We start from the raw sequence: 23,592 nt of genomic DNA on the forward strand, positions 1-23,592 counted from the left end.
CTCAAAAATTTGAACGGTATTGTAAAAACAAAAACAAAACATTACAAAAACAAAAAATCTCTCACATAAATTGCTTTCATAAAATTAATTGAAGTTAGAATAGAGAAGTTTTCTCTGTAAGGTACAATAAGTAGACTATCTAAGCGTAAGATTGAAGACGTACAATACACAGGTAACTACATCTTCAGTCACATATCGGCAAGTTATCTTATAATCCATTTTTTTTCTGACGAAAAACTCGACGGAATTTTGAAATATTGAATATATATCATCTTATTGTCTAACAGTTACTCAAAATTGTGTTTTGTAAGCCCGTGTGATCTTTAATATATTTTTAAAGATCCCTGAACGTTGGCAAAATCAGAAGATGTTTTGTCCGTTAAAATTGTTAGCACAGGTATTACTGTGGATTCATTTATTTTCGTTGGGTTCAATTTTCGTTGTTTCTACAAATTAGACAGTTTCGTGGACTCATAAATTCGTGGATTTTTGATTCTGTGGGAAAAAAATAAAAACGTTAGAATTTTCTCTTTTTGCTTCCAGTCGAATTTTTTTCTGTTTGTATTAAGGCTATGTTCACAGGAATTAACACTAATGACAAGAATAAAAGAACGTTTTTTTTTCAAGATGGCGTCCTGTGTTTTTATAACGCTGTTTACAACAGTCTCGCATTAATATCAAACCACAAATCAGTATATATCCTGGCGTGTAATCAATCGGTAATTATCAGAAACAATTGTTTTCAGTGGATAAACATTGTGTGCTGATCAGTCGGTGTACCGCAGTCATATGAAAACACCACGCGTATCGATGGGACCATGTGTGTAAACAGGTGTGTAAACAAGATCTGCATTATTAATAATTATTGTGAACCTGTAGTCGGATAGAAATACGGATCCAATCTTCAATCGACAGGATGGTCCGATCAAGCCTAGTGTCCACAGTGTCGCTAACGACTGCGATCCCATCATACTTAGCATCACAACGTGTACTTACCCTTTGTTATGTTTAATAATATATAATTATATATCGTTGACACCAATTTAGCGTATCCATGTCGAGCCTCAGACTACCCGACTCCCGACTAATTACGGGGCTTCTGTCATTACCGGTGGACGTTTCCGGTGTCGGCAAAGATTACTTGGTCAAATTTCAAAATTACTTTAGTAAGTAGTTCATATTTCGTTGTGTTTTTAAATTCGTGGATTTGCTCATCCACGAAAACAACGAAAATTGGACCCCCACGAAATAAAATGAATCCACAGTATACTAAGGTACTGACTATTAAATAAAAAAAGTCTAAGGCGACGTATGTACTTAATTCGTCCTGCTGTATAAAGTATAAATTAGAACAAAGCTAGGATGATTCCTTACCACACATATTAAAGGTGTAATGTTATTTTCCTGCTTGCTCTATCGAAGACAACACTTATTTTTTTAGTTGGGTATACTATTTGTGGCAGTGAACGTATTCGGTACATTTTTTATATTTATAGATGCCTCTCCCCTTCCGCTGCCCCACTCCAACACCTCCATGTCTCGAAGTCGATTGGTTCATGAAGTTAAGAAACTTTTCCTAAATTGCTAGTCAGATATTAGAGCCTCTTGTTTTAATGGAGGTAATTTTTGATTGAGACATAATTCGGAAGGAAGAATTTATATAGCATTGAGAATAATATCGGAATTCTAGAGAGTGATAGGGAGGGGTACGATGCTAGACCTGTGACATCTTTGTAATACGTAACACCTATACAGCAATAACTCTGACATCGACATCACTCAAGGAATGTTCCAAGTTTGCCAGTCCAACAGAAACGCCACTACGTCACAAATATCTCCGCATTAAAAGAGATAACACGTTTATGTAGATAGGTAATAGACAGAACCCTATCTACATACATGTATCTCACTATTACCTGTCTGATTTAAAATTATCCTCCGTGTATGTTACAAGTGGTGTTTTTGAGATGCTTGTCACCAGTACTACTCCATCACTCGTACTTTTGTACAAGAGTTCTTCAAAGGAACGCAGTGGTTAATATCTAACTAAATAGTAATCTATAGGTATTAGGAGAAAGCGGAAAACTCGTTATGGTCTAAAATGCATAAATTTGACACAAAAGCACATGTTATTACCGTAAGAAACGTGTAGCCTCAACTTTGACACAGATCACGTGTAAAATGCGTAAAGCAGCATGCACGTGCACCTTTACATGTAACTTTGAAACGAAATTACGTATGAAATGCGTGTCTATAACGTTGATGCGGAAACGCATGTCAAACGTATGGTAGCATACACCCTTAATGTTCACGAGAAAATACATTCGTAGCCCTTACAAAAAACTAATATCAAGTGCGTAAGATACATTTACGAATAGTCATCGTTAAGTACATCGTTTCTATAGCAGCTCGTGGATATCTCGAGGCTAACACCCGTTAATCAGATTACCATATTTGGTCTGGGAAGTAACACTGGGAAATATGCTAGATTTTGTGTTCCATTGGGTATCGACCAAAGCTATCGAGACGCTCGTAAAATCTTGACGGTTCCGACGGCCGACTTAGATATGACCTCTGAAGGCAAAGTTTGAAAAACGCAAGTTTAAGCTTTCATAAATGTGCTCATGTGAGCTATACGTAGCATAGTGCTAATATTTTCAAAATGATAAATAACTTGTTTTTAGAAATACACATGTACAATACAGAAAAGACTCTGACATATCATCATTTTATCATACTTTATTATATTAATTTATCTATGATAATTTATACACGTGTGTATGTCACTTCATACGGAAATCATGTCAGTGATATTTTGTAGAAAATATATTATTGAAGAACAGCAGTATTGGATGGAGGCAATGACTACTCTCTCTATTTCTAAAACTGTCTCCGAATTTCACTTAGATGTAATCCATAGGGATCCTAATGTCATGATGCGGACTTTTTGCCTCGTGTAATTAATCAAACCGATGTCCGGTCCCTCGTTTTAATAATGACCACTTCGGACACTTGGACACATTATCGGTGGGAGGTCAAGTATTATTGACACAATAATGTCAGGGTTTGCCCTGATAAACGCAATATCGTGTCACGTTTACTACAGTACACTAAATATGTCTCCCAGGAGAGCCTGCCAGTGATTGGTTTTAATAGAAAGGAAACCCCTCCCTCACTCTGGTTCAGGATCTGATCAACGACGTTAGATTGACAGGTAAACATGGCCAACAGTGTAGATCTCTTTCTAGCCTGGAATTACTGTTAATAACACTGACGCTTTTGCTAATACCAGAACCCACACGGAGCTAACACCATATACGGAATTTCTTCTTCATAAACCTTTTTCCCTTCTTAGGTTTCTTAACAAAAATGTTCTTCAATCTGCTACTTCTTAAAAATCGAATAAATAAATAAATAAATAAATAGATAAATAAATAGATAAATAAATATAAACAAATGTGTAAAATGAAAAGAAAATAAAGAAATGTTCAGCTCTAGAAAAACTCAAGAACAGCACACCTATATACATATAAGCGCGTTTATCTAATATACCGGTATATTGAAATTACAATAAATCTAATTTGTTTTCTTAGTTCGGAGATCAAGGTAACTATTACGTATTTAATTATAAGCTTTAATGCATCACCTGTTTGTTTACCAAATGCTGTAAATGTGTTTTGGGAGGAGGCTTAAATAATGTTGTAGTAACTTGTGCCCAATCCTGAGGCTGATGATTATGGCAATAAAATATGTTTAAATCGAAATGCGGCGCCATCTTATTATTTTCAATATGAATACAAACATGTAATGAAATGTGTGTATCTGGAACACGAATAATGACGCAATTCAAAATTTCCCCTGCAATTACATATATCACAAATAAAGGCTGATATTTTTTACGTCGAAACTGTAGTAGGATTACTATGTAGTGTTCGGAGCAGGTCACGTGACGATAGATCAGCGTTATTACTCCTATATAAATACATTTCGATGAATTTACAGTAAATAACTGAGAGTCTTTACAACTGAGAACATTTCATTAAAAAAACTATCGATGTTCATAAAGTTTAAGGAAAAAAAACAAATAAAAGAAACATTTCACACGCGCCAATCCAATAGCGTCAAGATTGATGAAATAGTCATAACGAAAGCAGCGCCAGGACCTCGACAACGGAAACAGCAACACAATAGTAAAAATAGAATATTAAACTGACGTCCATGTACAACGTAAAATTAATCTAGCTATCATAATGTCTCATCGCCTTTCAAACACGTTTAAATTACGTTACGGAATGTGAGCAAACAAAATTCATATATAAGCGGTATCAGTAATGACTGAATACTTCAGAAAGTCTTCTCGCTTATATCAATAATTATTAGCATTATGGCTCCCAAAATGTCCGTGATACGTGTAAAAAATATCCACATGAAGCTTTAAATCAAACCAAACAACCTTCATAACAGATTTTTACTTCCGTTTTTAGCACAGAAGAGCAAATATTGTCCTCTTCCCCTGAACAGGGAACATTTTTTTTCCGGTGTGAGATTTCCTTGTCTCAGCGGGGTTGAGACAAGCTACACGTGCTATTTGCACGTTCAGAAAACAATTTAAGTGACGTCACACATATACACAAGTTCGTTTGCTGCTTTAAACCTTAAAAAACCGGTGTTATCATCAAGATTGAAACTCGTCTTAATCCACGTCTTAATAATGTATAGATATATATAAGGGAATCTAATCCTAAACTCCTTAATGCTGAGATAGGGGGATCTTAACCATCGGGAAAACATCAAGCTTTCAAACACTCGGCAAGCCAAGCCCCGTCTTCGACAACTTAAGATCACCCAACACCCTCTGGTTGAGCTACATGTACATGCACCAAACAAAACACAGTCGCTTTCTTTTGATAACCGTTGATTAAATAGGCCTACTCAGGTGATGAAGTTCCAGTAAATTCTATGACAGGTCGTTTGTTATATAAATGTTTATAAAGGTTACAAACAGAAAAAGAATTGTGGCCTCATTTTGGTGTAGAAAAGTCTTCAAAAAGAGATAATGTACTACAGAGTGACATATTGTAGGGGGATATGGTCCGCTTAAGTACATATATCACGCGACATAGTTCGAGTCACGTGTTCAGCAAAAACCATGACGTACAACGCAAGTGAGATATTAACTTCAAACTGGAACTGACAGGAATGAAAATGAGTTTTCTGAGTGATTGTGTGGGAACATACTAAAGCAATGGGATTTAAAAAAAATATACGTAAAGCACAATTTTCAATACCTATGTGTATATTTATGTATATAGATTAAGCACTGTACTTGCCATTAATACATTATATTCTTGCTAGTGGATAATCGAGAATATTACATTGATGAAAGTGCGGACTTCCACCAATGAAAAGAGAGAACATAAATACGTTTATAAAACTGACAAATCATAAAGCCCTGTGGAAAACCAAAACCAGAAACCTGATTTTCATTTGTTTGTGAAACAAAACAAAATATGCTCAGGTAAATTCTAAGTGTTGTGTGGATCGGACCTGTAGCGTATATACCCGTATACAAGTAAATTATTGTTGCCCGAGACACTAGTACTAGCCACTTTCTCAGGTGTAAAACTATATACAACAAGACTAATTGATGCAGGTCCAGTGTTATTTCGAAAACTGTCAAATTAGAAATTACTTTTATAAAACCGAACAATTTTAAGGTTCGTGTGATCGCTATTTAGTAATAACTTCACAACTTTTCATCCTAATTTTCTATCCGTAATACCACCAAGATAAATCTATCTAACCGCACAAAATGTTCGATTCTATCGCAAAGTTGTGAGCACGATACTGTATCGTGCGTCTCAGTATCGATCATAACCCGATGTCATACCTCAGTATCGATCATACCCTGATGTCATACCTCAGTATCGATCATAACCCGATGTCATACCTCAGTATCGATCATACCTCAGTATCGATCATACCCTGATGTCATACCTCAGTATCGATCATACCCTGATGTCATACCTCAGTATCGATCATACCCCGATGTCATACCTCAGTATCGATCATACCTCAGTATCGATCATACCCTGATGTCATACCTCAGTATCGATCATACCCTGATGTCATACCTCAGTATCGATCATACCCTGATGTCATACCTCAGTATCGATCATACCCTGATGTCATACCTCAGTATCGATCATACCCTGATGTCATACCTCAGTATCGATCATACCCCGATGTCATACCTCAGTATCGATCATAATCCGATGTCATACCTCAGTATCGATCACACCCTGATGTCATACCTCAGTATCGATCATAACCTGATGTCATACCTCAGTATCGATCATACCCTGATGTCATACCTCAGTATCGATCATACCCTGATGTCATACCTCAGTATCGATCATACCCTGATGTCATACCTCAGTATCGATCATAACCTGATGTCATACCTTCTGAGTGATCTTGCTCTCATGTAATATATACTTGTCTTTTCTTTCATTACATAGATCCATAACTTAAACAGGTCCTTCTTTTTCATCTTATTATTTCATTTGTTTTTGTTTACTACAGTAAGAAATGTTTGACTCTAAACCATTTTATATTTTGTTATGAACCCTTTGTTGAATCCACTGGACATTCATCTTTTCGATTTGCGCTTGTGTTTAATTTTGATTGTTGTTTCAAACTGACACAGGTTCACCAAAGTCTGAATAAGCATGAATCCGGTGTTTATAGAAGCTACGTAAAGGGCTTTAGTTTCTTGATTAAATGTGTCTCTATGAGATCTAATCTTTATTCCCTCCTAGAAAATTCAACCTGAACAACCTCGCCATAAGATAGAGCCCTGTGGCACAATTATTGCGCGAAAGAGATATCGTCCGATTGTCATTCGGAATTCAACCAATAACCGTGCTATCTATCGTATGAGTGGAACAGGAAATTGGTGGGTCACGTGACACAGCCTCATTTCGATAAAATAACGGATGCTAGGTGACCATTGATTTCTTGCCAAAGATACCAGCATAGCAAGTTTAATGATGTATGTCTAAATAGAACTACGACCTGTGAAAATACACGTATTATTACTAAACAATTCAGAAGGAATGCTTCACGTCAGACAGGAAGTGACCCTAATCTGAGCAGACGATCAGGTAGAGACCACGACTGGTAGTCATTAACCTCATCACAGATCGTCATTATCGGGACAGCGTTTGTGGGATAATTCAGTTTAAACCATCAGTGATACGAGAAGAATTCGATAGGCAACTTGTGGCTGTTGATAAACAATAAATCTACAAACATGGCACGGTATGTGTGTACAGATTTTCTAATGTTTAAGTAAGACTGGAATCGAACATAGCAATTTTACGGACATCACACAAAACCTTTAAATAAACGAAATGACATTAAGGAAAACATCATGTTAATGACCTGTACTTTTTCGCGAACCTTTATTTTTTCTGTCCTGGCTTTATTTTTGCATTCTTTTTTACGTAGGGAAGTTGGTTTCAAGCAAATTAAAATTTGATTGATTTCATGCTGAAGTCGTTCCGTTTCTCGCACACTGTTCCTAATTATGCACATTCAATTGACATCCAACTTTCGGTCGACTTGTCAATTATTCATGCCGTGACACTGCCGCGCGGAAGGCATCATCGGCCAGTGGGCTATTAGTATCGCTAACCTTGTGATAGAAATTTGAAAAAGAAAATTGGAATCATTGACTTCATATCTAATCAATGTCTATAACGGGTGTGCTTGTGGTCACCATGTAAGGTAAAGTTCAAAACTAAAAATGGGCCGTGATAATTTGACAGCTGACCTGATATCTATGTCTATACTATAACGATTGCGTGTCTACGTTCCGTTACCAAGTTCCATCTTTAACCTAGTAAATATATAGTTGTTGCCGACAACATATACAAAACAGAGACCTATTTTGACCGAGTCATCCGTTTACCAAAACGCAGCCATACGTTGTCTCAGTCACCGTAACAAAGTACGTCACTTTGTACTGTGATACCTCGTGACGTGGTACCGTTACCCTGTACTGACAGTACGTCACCCTGTGTACTGTGATACTCAGTGCCGTGGTACCGTTACCCTGTACTGACAGTACATCACCCTGTGTACTGTGATACCACGTGCCGTGGTACCGTTACCCTGTACTGACAGTACGTCACCTTGTACTGTGATACTCCGTGCCGTGGTACCGTTACCCTGTACTGACAGTACATCACCCTGTGTACTGTGATACCACGTGCCCTGGTACCGTTACCCTGTACTGACAGTACGTCACTTTGTACTGTGATACTCCGTGCCATGGTACCGTTACCCTGTACTGACAGTACGTCGCCCTGTGTACTGTGATACTCCGTGCCGTGGTACCGTTACCCTGTACTGACAGTACATCGCCCTGTGTACTGTTATACTCCGTGCCGTGGTACCGTTACCCTGTACTGACAGTACGTCACTTTGTACTGTGATACCCCGTGCCGTGGTACTGTAACCCTGTACTGACAGTACGTCACTTTGTACTGTGATACTCCGTGCCGTGGTACTGTAACCCTGTACTGGCAGTACGTCGCCCCGTGTACGATGATACCCCGTGCCCTGGTACCGTTACCCTGTGCTGACAGTACGTCACCTTGTACTGTGATACTCCGTGCCGTGGTACCGTTACCCTGTACTGACAGTACATCACCCTGTGTACTGTGATACCACGTGCCGTGGTACCGTTACCCTGTACTGACAGTACGTCACTTTGTACTGTGATACTCCGTGCCGTGGTACTGAAACCCTGTACTGACAGTACATCACCCTGTGTACTGTGATACCACGTGCCCTGGTACCGTTACCCTGTACTGGCAGTACGTCACTGTGTACTGTGATACCGGACCTCTTACTCATGCAGCTAGACCCAAACTTGTCCAGCTTTGTCTCTGTTATTTGTTTACCTTTTTAAGTATTCGTATCATCTGTCTGTGCGAGAACGACAGAACCTGACGGCATTGGTCGGTTGGTTAATAGGATTTTCGTCTCCTTGACTCATCCTGTGTTTGGTTATCGTCTCACCGACGAACGCCAGTATTCTGGCGACCTGCATCCCCCTCAGTGGGATGGAACCGTCTGTAGCTATGATCATTTTAATAATACTAGTCTTAGAAGACGGCTCCAGGACCTAATGTTGCCGTAACCTAACTCTAGCAGTTAAACATGTCCAGAAGCTGAGAGAAAGTTTGGGGCCTATCTATATTTGGTCTGTGTTAGGGTAAATTTGAAGTCCGTCTAATATCTTAAAAACAATTGTATCGTCTGATGCTATCCCTAGACCCATGAATCGGCATTATCACGCCTACTCTTTTAACAGTCTCAGAGGGATCTTAAGCGTGCGAGAGTGGACAATCCTCACACGGGCCACCGTTTAAAGTCCCATCCGTCGGACTATGGTTAGTGATTAGTTCGGTGCAAGTGAAATTATAATTAACATTATTATTAACACTTATCTTTTGTTGTCCCGTCTTGAAAACCTTTCCAATCATAAGGTGTAAGCTACTTGATCACTTTGTAAATGTCTATTGCTTTCTGTGATTTCACTCCATTCCTTCTACAAACATCTGTTCACTGTACCGACTTTTATAGTTATATATGTGCTCTGTGTGAATGTGCTGATTTAGAAGGGTTATGGGAGGTTTCGGCACGATAACTTAAATTGAAGTAGAAAGTGTTATAATAGACTGTGATTATCTGTAAAAGATGAAAGATTTTGGAGCCAGAGAGATTCTTTGTGCATGCATGGGTAGGATGGTTGGATCATGTTTTAGGTTATGTGTTTAGTAAGAGTAATTTGATAATTCTAACTAGTTACATTTTAGTATAGATAGAGAGGGATTAAGTTGTGTAATCTAAACTATGTACTATTATACCCCACGCAGTTTGTGCGTAGTATCATTTAAATAAGGTTTGAGATGTGATGGACGCTGGGGTGGTGAGGTGGTAGGTGGGTGGGGAGGAGGTCTTGTTAAGTGTTTATTTGGTTTGTATGTTTGTGTGTTGAGTTAAATTATGTGAGATTTTAGATTTCCAGTTTTAGACCCTATCGCCAGTGTTGAATAAACAGTTCTGTACATTAATTATCGAGAACTGTTTATCCACATTGCCCTACCTAACATGGTTCCATATGCTATAAGCCAGGGTACAAGACACGAATCCGACTGTAAACCAGTCCATGACCGTTGTACCCGGATGTTCCCTCCATGTTTGATCTATATTGGTCGTAGGGTTTTAAATGTGGACTTTGTGTATTTTCCTTCCTTTTTAGTTGTATGTTTTAATCAATAGTTGAAGGAGCGTGTTTACTTGTGTGTGTTGCTTAATTTATTTGTACTGTTTCATGTAATTTTACAAATGTGAAGGTGGGAATGGGGCCCAGATGAGATCACCACATACCTCATGAGGTGTCACTTTGTGTCGGTATTATACCTGTTGTGTATGATGTTCTGTAGATTTCTGATGTTTGGGAGTTGTCTCCCTTTGACCATTCTGTCTACCGTCTATATTTTGTTTAAAGTAGATAGTTTTTCTTAGGAATTCGACGAGTAGTCTATGCACTAGTCTTTTATTTTCACATGATTTTAAAATCTGGTTGATGGATGTATATCGGATTTTTATTCTTTTGAATTCGGCAATGAGATCTTTTCTTTCATGATAGAATTTATTGCAATATTGAAAAATTGTGACCTATCATCTCCTCTGTTCTACAATTCGTACAGGGTGGTGAGATATCTTTTACCATTATACTGATGTTACTTTTTTAATTTCGTGGTTCCTAATCTTAGTCTTGTGATGATAATATCTTCTAATTTATTTCGGCCTAAAGCTTTTTAGTATTTGGTTGATCTATAATGTGTTTTAGGTTGTTGGATCTATCCAAATTGTTCCGTGTTTCTGACCATTTATCATTGATATGGTGATTGATAACAGAATATACTTCTGTCTGAGATAGCTTCACCTTATATTCTATTGTGTTTTAATGAAGAGCTGTTCTGGCTAGATCACCAGTTTTTTCATTACCAGGTATATTCGCCGAAGTACGCTAATTATGGCGGCGAAAATAAACACATCCTAGATGCTGTAATAACTTTCGTTTGGCATATGTTCATACCATAGTGGCATACCATGACGTCATACTGAAATATTTTAGAGTCATTAAGGCACCCAACACACGATAAATAGGTCAAATCGGCCTTCTGGTACACATTGTCACAAGAAATCAGCTCAATCGGCCCACTGACACTCAATCAACGTCACAAGAAATCAGCTCAATAGACCCACTGACATTTAGTCAACGTCACAAGAAATCAGCTCAATAGACCCACTGACATTTAGTCAACGTCACAAGAAATCAGCTCAATAGACCCACTGACATTTAGTCAACGTCACAAGAAATCAGCTCAATAGACCCACTGACATTTAGTCAACGTCACAAGAAATCAGCTCAATAGACCCACTGACATTTAGTCAACGTCACAAGAAATCAGCTCAATAGACCCACTGACATTTAATCAACGTCACAAGAAATCAGCTCAATAGACCCACTGACATTTAATCAACGTCACAAGAAATCAGCTCAATAGACCCACTGACATTTAATCAACGTCACAAGAAATCAGCTCAATCAGCCCACTGACATTTAGTCAACGTCACAAGAAATCAGCTCAATAGACCCACTGACATTTAATCAACGTCACAAGAAATCAGCTCAATAGACCCACTGACATTTAGTCAACGTCACAAGAAATCAGCTCAATCAGCCCACTGACACTCAATCAACGTCACAAGAAATCAGCTCAATAGACCCACTGACATTTAATCAACGTCACAAGAAATCAGCTCAATAGACCCACTGACATTTAATCAACGTCACAAGAAATCAGCTCAATCAGCGAAATGACATTTAATCAGTCTCCAAATTTCATTTCATTCGACCCATTGACATGATATCTGTTTGATCAGCCCGGTCACTCAGCAAGCACTCAACGTCTCAAGAAATCAGTTCAACAGTTCTAGTGCCTTCCGCTTTAATTTAACCCAGAAATTAACTTGATCTGAGTCTTTGTAAACACCTCAAACGGGCGTTTGTTACCTGTTTTTTTAGCATCATTTGTAGTAGCATCCTTGGTGACTTCAGACTCCATAGTATCTCCTGGATGTTGTTGATGTAAATGGTGTTTGTAACTCTCCAGTAATAGTGAGGTGAAGTAATAGTGAGGTGAAGTAACACTGAGGTGAAGTAACACAGAGGTGAAGTAATAGTGAGGTGAAGTAACACTGAGGTGAAGTAACACAGAGGTGAAGTAACACTGAGGTGAAGTAACACTGAGGTGAAGTAATAGTGAGGTGAAGTAACACTGAGGCTAAGTAACACTGAGGTGAAGTAACAAAGAGGTGAAGTAACACTGAGGTGAAGTAACACTGAGGTGAAGTAACACTGAGGTGAAGTAACACAGAGGTGAAGTAACACTGAGGTGATGTAACACAGAGGTGAAGTAACACTGAGGTGAAGTAACACAGAGGTGAAGTAATAGTGAGGTGAAGTAACACTGAGGTGAAGTTACATTAAGGTGAAGTAACACAGAGGTGAAGTAATAGTGAGGTGATGTAACACAGAGGTGAAGTAACAGTGAGGTGAAGTACCACTGAGGTGAAGTAACACAGAGGTGAAGTAACAGTGAGGTGAAGTAACACTGAGGTGATGTAACATAGAGGTGAAGTAACACTGAGGTGAAGTAACACTGAGATATACTTTTTTTAATTGATGTGATCTACAATTACATACAGATTTTTATTACACCGGTTGGGAATAATTTAGGTTATTTCACAATAAATAAGATAAATGTTCTCCAGTGTATACCATAAGTAAAACAACTGTATACTTAATGTAAGTACAAACTATATAAGAAGTTCAGCTCTGACGACTCGTGGCATTAATACCATGACCCATATATTTTTTTCTATGATACGGATATAATGTTGACATAAAAAAACATAGGAAGACATCGATGCTGACCTCTATTGGAAATAAATATTTAAATCAAAGGTTAGTATTACGAAATAGGCCTCTCATACTGGTAGTGTTGGTCTGTTGTCATCATGTAGACAGACGTTTAGTATCATCCAGGATAATGATATTGGTCCTTCGTCGTCCGATTGTGTAAGATTATCTACTGCCAATAAATCGCCTCGCCGCTACTTTAAGGAATCTGGCAGTATCTAAGGTTCGTGCATGTAGGGATGGTACGTCTGATGTCCATAAACGGGAGCTGGAACCATAGACTTAAAATAAAAGTAAAATATCACACAAGACTTTGGTGATAATTACCCTCCATGACATGTGTGACGTGTAAATGTCAGTCTGCTGTCCGTTCTGATTCCTCAATCGCTTCCTCCGCTTTAACAATTTAAACTGATTGATATAATCTTAGGCTTTGTTTCGCATTTTTGCAAAATAAATAAAGTTTATATAAACAGCTGAATGATGCTGTTTTTATTTTAACAATTCTTTAGAACGATCAAGATTTGACTCATTCATCCACATGACTTGTTGAAAGAATTAAATAAACCCTACAACTGAAAACGCTGTTACCAGGCCCTTTCTTCGTTTGGCCACAGTTTGCTTTCATAAGATCGAAATCGTCTATGACAATGCTTAGCTCGGTAATCTATTGGTCCTAGCTGACAATATCATTGGCTGTCTGTTGAATTTTTCTGGCGATCATAGGTTAACATGTTACCCAATGCAACATTGGATGTTAACGACAAACTCACTCATAATCCTTATCGCTCGTCAGGGCTATGATACGTTTTGAACTCTCTAACACATAATTTTGGTGTTCACGACTAAATCCGAAGGGACATCGGTTAGAACTTACAGAATAGGTACAGATGCTGAATTTAAAGCAAGGCCGTGAAGGACTAAATAGCTTGATTAGTTAATTGACTGTTGAGAAAACCCGCTACCCTATAACTGCCCTTCCAACTGACATTAGTCACAATGTCTCCCACGAGAATCTTCCTCATCATAACGTTAATCTAGTATGTTTTGGGCCATTTTCATTTTCTCCGTGTTTCGTGAATTATGTAGTTTTCACAAGCCACGTGATAAACTTCATATCGCTGTGGTTGGTATACCGTTAGCAACAAGTTATATTGTGAATTCTAAACCAATTTTGGGATCAAAAGCTGATCAACAACGATATATATTCTTTATCTTGTGTTTCACTGTACAGCCTACACTACAAAAGTAGGCTGTGACCTTGGAATAATGATTGTGTTATAGTTACAGCGATGACCTTGAAGTTATGTTATGTTTACAGTGATGACCTTGGATTAATGTTATGTTTACAGCGATGACCTTGAAGTAATGTTATGTTTACAGTGATGACCTTGAAGTAATGTTATGTTTACAGTGATGACCTTGAAGTAATGTTATGTTTACAGTGATGATCTTGAAGTAATGTTATGTTTACAATGATGACCTTGAAGTAATGTTATGTTTACAATGATGACCTTGAAGTAATGTTATGTTTACAATGATGACCTTGAAGTAATGTTATGTTTACAATGATGACCTTGAAGTAATGTTATGTTTACAGTGATGACCTTGAAGTAATGTTATGTTTACAATAATGCTATTTTCACCCTGATTAAGCCATTATTTATTGGGTTTTTATTGTTTATGTACATTGTAATATATTTGTATATTTTATCATTTTTGAATGACAGCAATCCACACACACCAGATTAATGTAAACGAATATTATATTTTTACCAAAAAAGTTCCATTAAATCTGCCACAAGGTGTCGCGTTTTCATTGACTCCTCCAGTTATTATCAAGTGGGCAGAGCTAGATTATCTTTTTCGAGAATCGAAAAGAAAACATCGACGAATTAGAAAGCTGTATTTTGAGTACAAACAACGAAAAAATTAATTATTCATATATAGGTTTAGAAACACATGTGTTCCAGGAATGAGGCGTCTAACCTGTATTAGATATAATATCAAATAGCTTATGATACAAATGTTTAAATGTTTCTACACTATACTTTAGTCTCTCATTCAGGATTCCATCACAATCTAAAGCCTTATCATAAGTTAAACAAAAAACAAACAAACAAAAAATGTTGTAACTTCACTTCCGATAATTTCTCCATTCAAAAGGTCATCAAATCTTCCATCTCCATGTACAATATCATTGTCCTAGATTTCATTAGAATTATCTCCCTTGTTCAGCTCTTTGAAATAATTGTGTAATTTATCGACAAATTTTATCAATCGTGTTTACACTTTCTCTTGATGGATTTTATAAGATTTAAGAAGTGGAGTTATAGACGAGTATGCTACAAATACACCCGACCATCTACCCAGTGGCGTAGCCAGGATCTAAATTTGGAGGGGGGCAAAAATCTGGCAACGCCGGCGAAGCCGTGCGTCGCGAGCGCCGAAGGCGCGAAGCTTTGGCTAGGGGTCTAGGGGCCCTCCCCCAGAGAATTTTGAAAATTTTGGCTCCATTTCTTGCATTTTGAGCGTATTTTGAAGGAAAATAACGGATTTACACGTTTCACAAAAGTCACACACACCCCTTGCCCCCCTTGCCTACGCCAGTGCATCTACCTATCAGCGTATCATTTACAGACACATACCATAGGCTAGACTCGAATACGCGCCGCACCGAGGGTTTCACAATGAATTGGAAAAGAGTTACCCGGGACCATTTGAATACCTTCCGATCAGAAGTTCAAAAAGGCATTACAGAACTTGACAATATTACTTCTGTAAATTGTAACGACACTGATACGCTGTTGACAAGGTTTTGTTCTCTGCTAAACCGAGCTGCAAAGGATTATCTACCCCACAAAAAATTCAAGTTCTACCTGAAATTGTACGTGACCCCGATGCACTAAGGAATGTATGGTACCAACACTACAAAACTCTAAGTAATCCTGCACAAATGGAACATTTTGATGAAGCATTTAAAAATCGAATCGAAATGGAAATAGACGATATTCGCGTGCGGTCGTTTAGTCATGTTGAAACAATTCTAGATACACCAATAACTGAAGACGACATTTTGTTTGAACTCAAACTGAGTAAAAGGTAAGGCGGCTGGCCACTACAGAATAACAGCTGAACACCTTCAATGTGTGGCTGATATTATAATAGAATTACTAGTTAAAATCCTGTCCAGAACATTTTAAATTAGGAACAGTTGTTACATTGCATAAAGGACATAATAAAGACAGACTTGATATTAACTGTTATAGAGACATAACTCTGATGTCAGTTATCCAAAAACTGTTTGAGAAAGTGATTTATAGACGACTACGTTTGTTCTCGGAGATGATTGATTTTCCTTCAAAATTCCAAGAAGAGTTTCGTCCGAGTTGCGGCAGTATTACAGCGGGATTTATCCTACAAGAATGCATAGCTCGTTATATTGAGTCTTCCTCCCCCATATGTGTAGCCTTTCTAGATAACCAGAAAGTATTTAGCGGTGTCTGGATCGCAGGGCTATTTCACAAACTCTATCAGCTAGGAATAAATTTGAAAACATGGAGACTTTTGTACAACTCGTTCCAAGGAGTAAAATCTAGGGTATTCTATGACGGGAAAATGTCGGAACCCTATGACGTAACACTGGAGGTCGGTCAAGGCCGAATCCTATCCGCCTGGATGTTTCTGGTAATGATAGACGGTCTCGCGCAAGAATTAGATGAGTCTCAAAATGGAATACTAATCGGAAACATACATGTTCCTTGTATACTGTTAGCAGGTGATACCTGTGTCATATACGGAAGCAATGCAGCACTCTTAGATATTGTATATGATTACTTGTGTAAATGGAGACTAAAATACAACTCTAGCAAAAGTGCAGGTATATCATTTCGTAAAGGAGGCGGCAGAAGGACTGACTATGGAAAATGCAATATCTCCCTCGGACAAGACATAATTCCAACTCAGACTTGAATAGCCCTATATCAATGGTGTTCATTATAATGGAATGAATCCTGGTGCCAGTGTGTCAATATGGTGTAAAGTAATATTACCGTCTCTTCTTTTTGGATGTGAACTGTGGAGTAATTTTTCCAACACTACGTTGAATGACATGGAAGTGTTCAACGTAAAGCGGCGCGACGTATTCAAGGCTTTGATACACGGTCTCCGAATGCCGTAACTATCTCTTCCTTGGGATTACAAGAAATAAGCGGAGAGATCCATAAAGCAAAACCGCTTCTTTGGAATAAGCTTTGTTTAGGAGACGATCTATTTCTGTGGAAACAATTATTCATTGCAAGGTTTAGATTACACGAATATACAACAAACAAAGACAAATCTCTAGGTTTTATACCAGACATTCAAAAAACTATGAAAAACTACGATATAGAAACATTCTTTAGATTATATCACCCTGAAGACGAAATTCCGGTTAAATCTTCATGGAAAAAAATTGTGAAACGAGTTATAAAGACGAAAAAAGAGCAGAAATGCAGGGAAACTCTGGCGATAAAGGTAGCCTACAAATTTTCTCAAATGTTCATGTAAAATTAGGTATACATCCGCTGTGAAGAGTGTCCAAACTTAATGTGAAGGACACATGGATATTATCTGAACTAATATATCTATCGTTTGTCTCCGAAGCTGATCCCGTTGTTTGTGAACTATGTGGTAAAACTGTCGCTGACATAGCTGTACATTTTATCATAGAATGTCACACCCTGTTCGCTGAAAGAGATTTGATTCTAGAAATAATTGTTAACTTCCTACAGGTAAACGACTATATAAGATTCTCAGAAATGAGTGAAAGACAACAAACAGACCTCATTCTTGGAAAACGCACAAGTGACATTGTACATGAAAATGAATGAAATGATATCATAACACTTAAATCCTGAACTGACGAAATATCGAACTGGGAAAAAAACTTTATTTTCATCTTTAAATATTAAGGTCATTCTTTTGTCACATACTATGATTCTATGCACTGCACTATGTTAAATTGTTTGTAATCTCAAATGAATGAAGAAATAAAGAATCTCTCTCTCTCTCCCCCCCCCCCTCTCTCTCTCTCTCTCTCTCTCTCTTTCTCTCTCTCTCTCTCTCTCTCTCTCTCTCTCTCTCTCTCTCTCTCTCTCTCTCTCTCTCTCTCTCTCTCTCTCTCTCTCTCTCTCTCTCTCTCTCTCTCTCTCTCTCTCTCTCTCTCTATCTGTAATGAATCTATATGAATGAGATACTTTAAAAACACATCAAGATTTAAAACCATCTAATGAGGTAGACTGACAGAAAGTGTGCAAATTATATCTACTGATTCAATAATAGTATTTCTCATCACATTTAACGATAGCCAATTCGTGTAGTTGAAATGTACACACATACACACACATATATAGATAGTCTATGTACACTATGCCACTGATTATCAAAAAGGGTTATGTAATTAATTAAAAAACATGCTGGGTGACATTAAGATTATATACTTTCCAATCATAATATACAAACACACACACACAGAGTATATTGGAGGATTAAGCATTTTACACACCAATTACTAAATGGATTTATTTCCACTTAATTGCTACCATGTAAAGTCAAGTATATACATCAATATATTATACACTTTACTAAGTGGTGACCCGAAGGGTAAAGACCGTGGATGTAGCATAAATACAGATACATAAGGTTACATGCTGTGGATTCGGTAAATGCTGTTACATGATGTTACTAGATGTGTATTTGGGTAAGTAACTGCGGTTTTTAGAACTTAGTCCCTGAAATAAATAACTAACTGTCGTTACACCTGATTTTTAGTTGTGAAAAAGGACTTTGTATTTGTGTTTACCAATGACCAGCTTTATGGTTAGTTACTATGAACAATTCTAAAAAGTGTATCAGTGTAATTTGGAACTGATCAAATCAATGCAACTTTAACAGTTTATTTATCAATAAGTAAAGTATGTGTTACTCTTACAAAGAAATACAACTTGATATCAAAAGCATGAGTACTAAATCACAACAAGGAAAAGCTATAGAACAGACTCCATCACCAATATATAGCACACATGATCAGTCCAACACCAAAACTACCCTTACAGGCACGAGAACCCAAATTATTGTTTAAGACAGCTAGATGGAATAATCAAATAGAGGATATTAAAGTCTTGATCGCTATGAATATCTGAAATTATACCAAAGCATTGCATGCGCTATTAAATGGAATAATAAAACAAGAGTTGCCTCCCTTTTATCATGTCCTCTGTGTTACTTACAACAAACTTAAAATAGCAATGTATTTATTTCCAACCATTTCATATAACAGTAGCAAAGACCGATGGAAAAATCCACAAAAAAACTGATAACAACTGGTGTAATCATTCACGGTTTACACGATTTTAATGACTGATTTTATTCCAGCCGATACTGAGAATTATATTTTGTGATAAAATATCATTTGCTCGTGTCCTATTATAAACTGTTGAAGGAACTGGCCCGAATGGCTTGGTGTACATTACGCTAACAGTCACTCATATGACAGCACATGGTTTTTTTCCTCTCAGTTGGTACAGCCATGGATTATCACGCCGGAGACTCATGTGATCCATAATTCTCTGCGGACGGTCTTGATCGTGGACATTCTAGATCAGAGTCTTATGTCTCATTTTAAGCCCGGAGGAGTTATCTATCTTTATGGTCCTCACCAGCACCAGTCCTTGTCAGTCTCTCCTTGTTAGGAGCAGTTAGCTTTCGGTGTCATAATAAATAATTTGGATTGCATGAAAGGCTTTCCTTTTTTCCTCAAAGTCTACAAAGATCAAATATAAGGTTAAGGATGCTGAAGAAGGACAAATTTTGATTAATGGCATTAGACTAATGACGTTTGACCCAGATATGACGGTGCCTTTATAAGGGACTTCGCTTGCTGAATTACAAGGATGTCTCTTTTGTAAACGAAACATCTACAAGTGTACCTATTCAAATATTTGTGAGTGTTAAAGAAAACCTTCCTTGGTCACATATTCAATTCGTTGTCAAAGAGAAATTATGAACAACAGGAATTCAAGAATTGTTACCAAGACATTTGAAAACCGAATATGGATAAGTCATGCATTCTTTGCCAAATAAAAATGAAAAACCACACCATGACGGGATTCGAATCCTTGACCTTCTGATTAGAAGTCCAGAGATGAGGCTGAACTGTCCACTGGTGGCAAGAGGCGGCTCTAGATAGGTTTCAAACTGTCCACTGGTGGCTGGAGGCGGCTCTAGATAGGGTTCAAACTGTCCAATGGTGGCAGGAGGCGGCTCTAGATAGGGTACAAACTGTCCAATGGTGGCAGCAGGCGGCTCTAGATAGGGCTGAAACTGTCCACTGGTGGCGGGAGGCGGCTCTAGATAGGGCTGAATCTGTCCACTAGTGGCAGGAGGCGGCTCTAGATAGGGCTGAATCTGTCCACTGGTGGCAGTAGGCGGCTCTTGATAGGGCTCAAACTGTCCACTGGTGGCTGGAGGCGGCTCTAGATAGGGCTGAATCTGTCCACTGGTGGCAGGATGCGGCTCTAGATAGGGCTCAAACTGTCCGCTGGTGGCAGCAGGCGGCTCTAGATAGGGCTCAGTCTGTCCACTGGTGGCAGGAGGCGACTCTAGATAGGGCTGAAACTGTCCACTGGTGGCAAGAGGCGGCTCTAGATAGGGCCGAAACTGTCCACTGGTGGCAGTAGGCGGCTCTAGATAGGGCCGAAACTGTCCACTGGTGGCAGGAGGCGGCTCTAGATAGGGCTGAAACTGTCCACTGGTGGCAGGAGGCGGCTCTAGATAGGGCTGAAACTGTCCACTAGTGGCAGGAGGTGACTTGTACTGATTTAGGCTTTTCTCACATTCTTTGCGATCAGAAATATTTATAAAAAAAATCAACTAGAAAGAATCATAAGAAAACACGTTTTACGTGTATTGGTTGGCGTGTGGCTTATGACGAGAAGAACAATGTACCGCTTGGATGTATTAAGAGGGTTTTATGGTGTGATGGTTAGCACTCAGGACTCCTGCGATCCGAGTTCAAGTCTCGGTAGAACCTGAAGGCATATTATTAATTTTACTGTCTTTCAAAGTTCAACGTTCATTTATTCGTTAAACCGAATCGTTTATTTTTTAATACTGCATCAAAATGTTAATGGCAAACATCATCGTATTTGCAATAAAAATGCAATATAACAAATTCATCCTATCATTACATCTCATTTCCACTCATGGATGAATCTGACAACATGTTTATTCATGTAAAACAACAAACTAAACACAGTTTAGTCAGAACGATGTTTCTGCGAGCTTTTCAGTCTGCAGGTGAAACGAGTAATGTTATAATTTCAAAAAGGTTAACGCCCATGTAGGGACTCGAACCCTAGACCCTCAGATTAAAAGTCTGATGCTCTACCGACTGAGCTACACGGGCTTCTTGAACAACAAAATACCCGATAATTGATTTGAAACTTCTACTTGGTATGAACACTTGGAGAAACAGTGTATTTCAAACGATTACAACATAAGAAGAGCTTATATGATGTTTAGGTCAAAATTAACGGAAATACGGATTCACAACTTTGCTCTTGTAATATATTAAAGTGCTTTGAAAAAGACGCTTTGGCGAATAGCATTTTCATTAGAGATTTAGAATCAGATACAATATAACAGAATGCTATAGTAAACTACATCTCAGAGATGAAAGTCTGAATAAAGTTCGAATCACACGTGACCACGTCAAGACACTGTACCCCTCAAATAAATCTGATCTCTTCTGTTTTCCATGTATGTTTCGTCCTTTTTTGACTTATCGGTCATAAGAGGCGACGAAGGAAAATCATACATGGAAAACAGAAGAGATCAGATTTATTTGGGGGGATACCCTTTAAACACACACAATGTAATTTGATCAATATCATAATTTTAGTGTAGTGGGTGACAGTGTCTTGACGTGGTCACGTGTGATTCGAACTTTATTCAGACTTTCACCCAAATTCAGCAAAGAACACATCATTAAAATTGTTAGACTCATGTTAAAATAAGGTCGGGTTTCACATTTTCTCTTTTCTGAAATTTTGAATTAAAAATTGAAATGGCGACGTCCATATAAACAAAGCCTGACTTTTTCTATCGCCATTTACTACAACATAGTCGGATTACCTTTAACTCCAGATACCGTATATAATATTCATTGAAGAAACGCGGCGATTACAGGAGTTTGATTTTTTCTGCTTGTATTTCCAAAAATGTCTCGAGTCTTTGTATGTAATCACTTATTTCCTAAAGTTCTTTGCACTCGTATCTTTTTGAGAGCCAAACCAGACAGTTGGCTATTTTCTTGTGAAGGTAAACTGGTTGGTGGTACATGCAATACTTCATACACTGCTATTGTTCTGTACCTTATATATATTGTATGTATGAACCTTAAACAGATAAATGCAGTAAGTCTATTATATAGCTGTTCTGCTGTTTACACTAAGCCATCCTGTTATGTCCTCCTCCGAATCACTTTCATGACAGTGGGCAAACCGTGAAAGAATTGTTCTTGTCCTTATCCTCTATTTTTATTCCTCGCCTTTAGAAGATTGACTGAAAGTATTGTAGTAAATCTGACAGTGAAAGATGTCAACAAATGTTATTATAACCTTTTCGTATCAAATATTGGTTTCGATATTAGAAATTGAAAATCATACGAAAATTTGAATTGATCTTACATTAACATTTCGATATTGCTAATGTATTCTGATGAATTATATATAAGCGATCTGAACACATTTTGATACGTTAGCGACAGTCCCCGTAGCGCAGCGGATAGCGCGCTGGACTTCTAATCCAGAGGCCGCGGGTTCGAATCCCGCCGGGGATGTCTTTTTTTTTTTTTAATTCCAGATGAGAGAATTTGACAAAATTTATCATCACTGCAGGTGATTTTTTTAAAGCAATCAAAGCATAACGAATATTAAAAAAATAAAACCTTTTTCATCCAATTTAAACGAGGAAGGTCTATATCCTTTTCATCAATCGGTAATCTGAACGGAAGAGAGGAAAGTACGAAGCATTGCTGAGGGAGTGCAGGGAGATAGGATGGCAGACTTGGAGCTACCCGGTCGAGGTGGGATGCAGGGGCTTCCCCGCACAGTCTATGTAGAGAATGCTAGCTGTATTGGGAGTGTCGGGCAGGACCAAGAGATCAGCGGTGCAGAGGATGGCCAAGGCAGCAGAGAGATCTTCATGCTGGGTGTGGATGAAGAAAGACTCGAGTAGCTGGACACCCACCACCGGCGCGCATTAACTGATCACTGTGGACCCCCTATCCTGAGAGTGTACCGAGCTAGGGGTAGAAACACACAATGAGGGATTGTCTCGGCTGAGGACGTCGGCGGTGAAGCAGTAAAAGCATCTTAGCTGTATTTAGATAACTGAAGTTAGGTTACTTAGTTCATTATTTCGTTTTTTATTTCCTTTCTATATTCAAAATGTTTTAAAATTATTGCAACACAATATGAAGT

At 38.1% G+C, this 23,592-nt stretch overlaps 2 non-coding genes across 2 annotated transcripts; one reads left to right on the forward strand and one right to left on the reverse strand.

Annotated features, from left to right (window-relative positions):
• Positions 1-21,442: 21,442 nt before the first annotated feature.
• Trnak-uuu (transfer RNA lysine (anticodon UUU)) lies at positions 21,443-21,515 on the reverse strand. The gene has a single exon. It is a non-coding gene; the product is annotated as a tRNA-Lys (tRNA).
• Positions 21,516-22,876: 1,361 nt separating this feature from the next.
• On the forward strand, positions 22,877-22,949 carry Trnar-ucu (transfer RNA arginine (anticodon UCU)). The gene has a single exon. It is a non-coding gene; the product is annotated as a tRNA-Arg (tRNA).
• Positions 22,950-23,592: the final 643 nt, after the last annotated feature.

The sequence above is a fragment of the Ylistrum balloti genome, unplaced genomic scaffold (assembly GCF_031769215.1).
Source record: "Ylistrum balloti isolate Yb309-2 unplaced genomic scaffold, AGI_CSIRO_Ybal_v1 Utg370236, whole genome shotgun sequence".
Taxonomy (NCBI): Eukaryota; Metazoa; Mollusca; class Bivalvia; order Pectinida; family Pectinidae; genus Ylistrum; species Ylistrum balloti.